The sequence below is a fragment of the Delphinapterus leucas genome, chromosome 1 (genome assembly GCF_059928025.1).
Source record: "Delphinapterus leucas isolate spDelLeu-1000000601 "Yukka" chromosome 1, BTC_Dleu_Yukka2, whole genome shotgun sequence".
NCBI classification, from domain to species: Eukaryota; Metazoa; Chordata; class Mammalia; order Artiodactyla; family Monodontidae; genus Delphinapterus; species Delphinapterus leucas.
The window spans coordinates 181,158,005-181,165,165 of record NC_143129.1 but is presented as its reverse complement, the minus strand read 5'-3'; the positions used below and the strand labels follow the sequence as shown (position 1 = coordinate 181,165,165).

The following is a 7,161-nucleotide window of genomic DNA, read 5'->3' as shown; positions in this document are numbered from 1 at the left end:
CTCAAATATTGTATGATTTACATGTGTTATATTTATTGCTCACCGTCTGCTCCTCTTGCTAGAATACAAACTCCAATAGGGCATTTTTATAGACAAAAATATGTCTGTTTTGCTCAGTGATGTAGCCCCAAGTGCCTAGAAGAGTGCCTAGTGTATAGGAGGTGCTCAATAAATGGTGAAAGAATAAATGAATGAATGTAAGCCTAGGGAGGATGGGGGTTCCACCATTGCCAATTCTTCCTTTTTTTTTTTTTTTCTAGAGAAACTCCAAATATAGATTTTCACAAGTGATCTCGAGCTTTTAAAATGTAACTTAACTTCAATTATTTTGTGTGGGCCAAAAGGAACATTTCTCCAGCAGTTCTGGCTGACTGTCTGCAGCCACTCTGGTCTAGATGATCTGAAGGCTGGGTAGGGAGGGGCCTGATATTGGGGAGTACTGAGCAGGGCCCCTCAAATCTGCCTGCCCCAGAAAACCTGGCCCTTCTGGGCCAAGATACATCTCAGAGTCTAGTGTGGATGGTAATTAAGGACATCCCCCATCTCCTGCAGCCCCTCACCTGTTATGTGTCAGAAACTTGCAGCTTTGGAGGCCACAGCATGGGTGGGGGACCATGGGAGGACTTTCCCTGTGGCCAACACAACCCCTTTCCTTCTGCCAGGACAACATTTGACCTCTCTGTTCCCTGTTTTGTCCATAACGAGTATAAATTTTGCTCTAATAATTGAAGCTCAGGGCTGTGGGCTGGTGCAGGAAAGGCTGAGGCCATTATGGAGAGGGATTCAGGCTCACAGCAGAGTCCTGCATTGTCCTATGGTCTCTCTGCATGACTTTAATTCCTTCCCCTTCCTAGTCCTCAGTTTCCCCTTTTGTACAATGAGGGCTTTGGACCAGCTCTGCATTTCCAAACCCATCACCTGGGGAGCTGGGTCCCCCCGCAGACTCCCTGAACTTGAACCCTTGGGGGCCAGTTCTTCCCACTGAGGCCTCCATCTAAAACTGTACAGTCCTCCTTCCTACCTTGCTTCCCTGCGTTATTTCTCTCTTTAGTGCCCATCACCATCCTGTTCACTCTATATTTTATGCTGACTTTGTTTGTTCTCCGTCTCTCCTCCCTTGGCTGGTATGTAAGCCCCAGGAGGGAGGAGATCTTTTAAATATCAGCTTTATTGAGGAATAATTAACAGAAAACACAATTTCAATTTTAAGTGCACACTTCAATGCACTTTGACAACTGTATACAGACTCATGATCATCGCAACCATCAAGATCCAGAACAGCTCCATCACCCTGAAAAGTTCCCTCCTGTCCCTTCCTAGTCAATCCCCTCCCTCCACCCCTGTCCCCTGGCCACCACTGATCTGCTTGTGCCATTCTAGTTTAGAATAGCATAGAAATGAAATCATTACGGTACATGGCCTTGCGTGGTCTGGCTTTTTTCACAAAGCTAATACTTTTGAGGCTCCTCCAAGATAGTATCTGTATCAGCAGTTTGCTCCTTTTTACTGCTGAGTATTCCACTGTGTGGGTCTATTGCAATCTCTTTTCTTCTTTTATAAACATTTAAAATATTTATTTATTTATTTTGGCTGCACTGGGTCTTAATTGCAGCATGTGGGATCTTTGTTGCGGCATGTGGGATCTTTAGTTGTGGCATGCGGACTCTTAGTTGAGGCATGCGGACTTCTTAGTTGCGGCACGCATGCAGGATCTAGTTCCCTGACCAGGGACTGAACCCAGACTCCCTGCACTGGGGTGTGGAGTCTTACCCAGTGGACCACCAGGGAAGTCCCTGCAATATCTTTATCCATTCTCCTGTTGATGGGTATTTTGATTATTTCCTGTTTTGGGCTATGATGAATAAAGCTGCTGTGAATATTTGTGTATAAGTCTTTGCATGCACATGTGCTTTCATTTCTCTTGCGTAAATACCTGGGAGTGGGATGGCTGTGTGGTAAACGTATGTTAAGATTGATAAGGGGCCGAGGCCCAAAGACTCTCAGTGATACTGGTTGAAGGAATGGTGCCCTGGCATCTGCGTTTTAAATAAACTCCCCAGGTACAGTCAGGTGTCTCTGTGTTGGAAGATCTGGACCCTGAGCTCCTTCAGCTCTGATGGCTGCCTTCCCTTCTGCCTTCTGCGGAGTCTAGGGTTTTACACCCAAACCTCAGCTTCTGGGGGGACCCAGTGTTGAGATTCTGATGGGTTGACCCCCACCTCAGAGAAACTCAGGGCTTGCTTGGGAGTGAGTCAGCCCACAGGCACCTTCATTAGCTTATCATCATGAGGGCTGATAAATGTCATGGTAAATAGATAGTCTTGCAACCTTGCCAGCCTGTGTCCTGCGTCTTCTGACTTTTTGTGAGCCTGAGATGTTCTTCCTGCCCTTCTGGTGATAATCCAAGATGAGGCGTTCATTTGTTCATTCTTTCATAGCATTGGGCCTTTTCTGTGCTAGGCCATGTCTAGGTACTGAGGAAACATTTGTGAAAAAGACATAATCTCTGCTGTCAGTGAACTTTCAGGGTGATGAAAGATAACATAGGTATAAACAAATAAGATGATCTCATCTCAGGCAGCATTCTGTTAAGATAATATAACAGGGTTATGGATGAGGGGAACTTCAGATACGGCAGCAGAGAAATCCTCTCTGAGATGGAATATTTGAAGCAAGGAGTGGCCTGTATGATTATCCAGAGCTGCCCTGTAGTCATACAAGTCTATTGAGCACTTGAAATGTAGCTAGTTTGTATTACGATGTGCAGTAGCGTAAAATACACACCAGATCTAAAAAACTAATATAAAAAACCCCAAAATATCTCATTAATAATTTTTTTCTGTTGGTTACAGGTTGAGGTGATAATATTTAGAACATATTGGATTAAATAAAATATATTATTAATTTCACCTTTTTCTTTTTCCTGTAAAAAATGTACCGACTAAATAAATGTACTATGTGGCTTGCATTATATTCCCATTGGACAGCAGTTAGGGTAAAAGCATCCTAAGTAGAGAGATGCAAATGCAAAAGTCCCGGGGCAGGAACTGAAGGATGCTGGGACAGAGCGGGCCTGGGAAAGAGTGGCAGAAATGCGAATGGAACAAATTCAGTAGGATCTTGGTGTCGGCTCTCTGAGGAGGTGGGTTTTAACTTAAGTATAATGAGGAAGAGGTTTTAACCAGGAAAGTGGCATGGTATTAATTATGTTTTAACAGACTCCTGCGGCTGATAAGTGGCGAACAGATTGCGGGCGGGTCGTTGTAGACGGAAGAATTCTGGGTTCTAATACTTCTGAGCCAATATGTCCTATATATTATCCTTCCCCCGGACTCGGTTTACCCCCGCGCTGTAAAATGGGGGGGCTGTTTGGGCCTTTCTACCGCTTCAGCCCCAGCACCTGCGAGCCCTGGAGGGGCGGGCAGCCCTGCAGGAGCGGCCGCGGGCGCCAGGGGGCGCCTCCTCGATGACTCGGCGCTCGGCTGGCCAGGCGCAGGCGCGTCGCCCGCTCGATTGGTCGGGTCGGGGCGGGTCTGAGCGCAAGCGGGCCAGCGCCATTGAGGAGCTGCGAAGAGGAAGCGCCGCGCAGTGCCTGGCTGGGGCGGGCGGTCCGGGACACCTACAGGTACGGGCCGAGGCGGGGCGGCGCCGGGCGGCGAGCAGGGCCGGGGGCCGCAGGGCGGGCGTGGACCTGCGGTCGACCGCTCCGACTTCGCTTCAGACCTGGAGGCCCCGGCCCGCCCGGGCGGAGCGCTGCGCTGGGAGCCCGGGGACCCCGGCGTCCGGCCCTCCGGCCGTCTAAGCTCCTCGGGGGATCCCTGGGGTGTCCGAGCCCCAGACGGCCCCGAGCGCCCCGCCCTCACCGGGACTCTCGAGTCCGAGGCCCTGCGGGCACCCGAGCCATATGCTCGGGCGTCCTGAGCCTCCCGGGACTTCGGCGTCCGTGTTCTGGGGAGTTTGAACCCCCGCCGGACCCGCACGCTTTTCCGGGTCGGGGCAGCCTGGTGCCCTGGGATCGAGGGGGTGTCAGGCCGCGTCTCCCCGCTGGAGCCTCGGTCTCCACGCGGGAGCCCAGGGTATGAGCTCCCCTGCCTTATGCCCAAGAACATGGCTCCAGTCAGGGCTCCAGAGAGTCTTAAACATCCCCTTCTCCAGCTTTCTGGGGTCTCGTTCTGGGATGGGACATCAGGCCTCAAACCTCTCTTTATCCCTCGCCTCCCGGGGTCACATCCTGGCTGAGCCCCTCCTTCCGGGGCTGGGACGCGCGGCTGTGTTCCTTTCAGGCTGTATCTGGGAGGTGGGCTCTCCGTCCCCTGGAGCCGGGCTTAGGGTTCTGAGAGCAGAGGGGCGGCAGGCGGGCTGGAGGAGCCTCGCCTCCTGGGCAGTCTCCTTCCTGCCGGGCCTCCGCCCCTCTCCGGCCTCCGATGTCCGAGCTCGCAGGGCCGGCAGCCCTCAGCCCCGCCGCCTCCGCTCCCGCGTCCTGTTGCCAGCCCTTCCTACTCAGGGCCCCAGGGCTCCAGCCGCTCCTCGAGGGAGGGGTCTGGCTCAAGGTCATGGCCGGCGTCTGCCCACCGGTAGGCTGAGCACTGATCCCCAGTGTCACCTGCTCCACCGATTAGGGGAGGCCAGGTGGGGTTAGTACCAGGCCTAGAAACCCTGATGGACCAGAGTGTAAAAACACTTTGGGATTCTGGCCAGTCTGGCGGCCTTTCCTGACACCGGATTCCTTAACGGAATCCTTGAAGTGGCGTCAAATCTGCTCTAGATGCTTAGCAGAGCTAATGGATGCCATCTAGCTTGGGCCTCAATATACTTACTGCACAGGGCGTTTTATAGTGTTTCTTACCCCATCTTCTTTTAATCAGTGCTTTGCATTCGTCTACCTTCAGGGAAGGTAGGGTAGGGCCAGATCTTGTGTACAAACTGACGGTTGTTTCCCTTTATGAGAAGAGCACTTGTGGATGGCACCAGAGAGAGTTTGTTGGCATTTAGGACCAGAATCAATGGCAGCCACTTCAGAAGTAAAGAGTTTTCTAACTTTGGCTCTTTGCCTAAGTGTGTTTGGACTCTACATAGTAAGACTAGGTTAGTCAGGTTCTTGTTTTGTTTTTGTAGGTTTACTCATTTAAAGTTATAGAAAGAAGTGTTTCCTTTACTCAGGCTGTTAAACATTTCTTATTTTAAGAAATTTGTTCTTGTAATCTCTTCTTTAAATAAGTGTATGCAGTAATTTTTAGCAGATTCCTAATTTTACATAAAAATGTAGCTTTAAAAAAGATCTTTGGAAAGAAATTAGTATTTTTCCAAATGCTGTTTATTTTCTTATGTTTTTACTGTCGTTGTTGACAAATAAAAGTTAATCTTCTCTGGAAATGCAGGACACTATTGACAAATAAAAACAGATTTTTCCTGGAGGTTAACTTGTAGAGCTTTGTGTTTGGGGGTTTCTGGTGGGTGGAGGCCTCTCAGTTGGGGTAAGAGTATCTCCTGGCACTAAGGTGAATAACTGGAGGTGGGGCAAAGTGCTTGGAAAGGATCCCGAAAGGGCCGGTTCCAAGTGGGATGCCTGCCACAGCAAACCTGGAGTGTCAGGCTTGGTGGGCTGGTGTCCGACATGCTTGGCTCAAAGCAAGATTTTGAGCTCACAGTTCTAACTAGGATCTACTAGCTGAGCAATCTTGAAACCCATTTAAACTTTTGTGTCTCAAGTTCCCTCATGTTAACTTTACGGAATACTAAAAATAATCTCTGTTTTGTAATGCTAATAAACAGCAGTTATTGTAGTGACAGCAGTAAATCAGCACTGACTGTAAATACTGCAGCTGGAACCAGAGGATTTCTGTTGTCTGCAGTTACTGACTAAGGGGGTCCCTTGTATCAGCACTGTCTGGTGTCCAGGTACCAGCAATGCAGCTCCAGGACAGTTAAGAAGAACGATAAACCACTGTTGTCTCCCTTCCATTTATATCATTTTATGAATGAGCCTGATGAAGAGGTTTGCAAAATTGATTTCGGGAAGGCTTAAAGAGGATCGGTGCAGAATATGAAGTTTATTGATGCAATCTCTTAGGCCATTTTTGCCTTAATCTAGGAGAGGGTTTCTCAACCTTGGTACTATTGGCATTTGGGGCTGGATAATTCATTGCTGCGGGGGGCTACCTCGTGCATTGTAGGAAGTTTAGCAGCCTCCATGGTCTCTTCTCACAAGGTACCAGTAGCAATCCCCCCAGTCGTGATATTCAAAAATGTCTCTAGACATTGCTGTATCACATCTGGATGAGAACCTCTGATCAGGACAGTCTAGTCCCCAGGTCAGTCACCAAAAGCAAGCAGTTTAACAATCAGTTACATCGAAAAGATACACAACTTTGAATTGTAGGTAATTTTTGGTAAATTTATAAGTGCCTATCCCTTGCAGCTGCATCAAAATGCAGATGTGTTGGTTTGGCCTCCATTTACTGGTGGGGGCATTGCACAGTGCTTTGCAGCCCATCTTTTTTTTTTTTTTTTAATTGAAGTATAGTTGATTTACAATATTGTGGTAGTTTCAGGTATACAGCAAAGTGATTCAGTTATATATATTTCAGATTATTTTCTATTATAGGTTATTATACAGTATTGAATATTCTTCCCTGTGTTATGCAGTAAACCCTTGTTGCTTATCTATTTTATATATGTTAGTGTGTCTGTTAATCCCATACTCCTAATTTATCCCTCCCCTCTTCCCCCTTTAGTAGCCATAAGTTTGTTTTCTATGTCTGTGAGTCTGTTTCTCTTTTGTATATAGATTCATTTATATTATTTTTCAGATTTCACATATAAACGATATCATATAATATTTGTCTTTCTCTGTCTGACTTCACTTAGTTTGATAGTCTCTAGGTCCATGCATGTTGCTGCAAATAATATTTCCTTCTTTTTTATGGCTGAGTAGTATTCCATTTTATATATATATATATATATATATATATATATATATACACACACACACATACACACATACATACACACACCACACCTTCTTTATCCATTCATCTGTTGATGGACACTTAGGGTGCCCCCATGTCTTGGCTATTGTAAACAGTGGTGCAGTGAACATTGGTCACTCCATCTTTTCTTAAATCTGTGATTTGCATCCAGCCACCTTCAGGGCAGGTAGAG

General features: G+C 47.5%; 1 protein-coding gene across 3 annotated transcripts in view; it reads left to right on the top strand.

Annotated features, from left to right (window-relative positions):
* The first annotated feature begins 3,520 nt into the window (after positions 1-3,520).
* VPS13D (vacuolar protein sorting 13 homolog D) overlaps positions 3,521-7,161 on the top strand; it is a 245,792-nt gene continuing 242,151 nt past the window's right edge. For 2 of the 3 annotated variants that reach the window (XM_022598274.2, XM_022598273.3), the window contains exon 1: positions 3,521-3,625. The gene's annotated coding sequence lies outside the window, so the exon portion shown is untranslated. Of the gene's footprint in view, positions 3,626-3,660; positions 4,077-7,161 lie in introns of those variants that run through there. The other variant, XM_089901016.1, reaches the window with a different exon arrangement.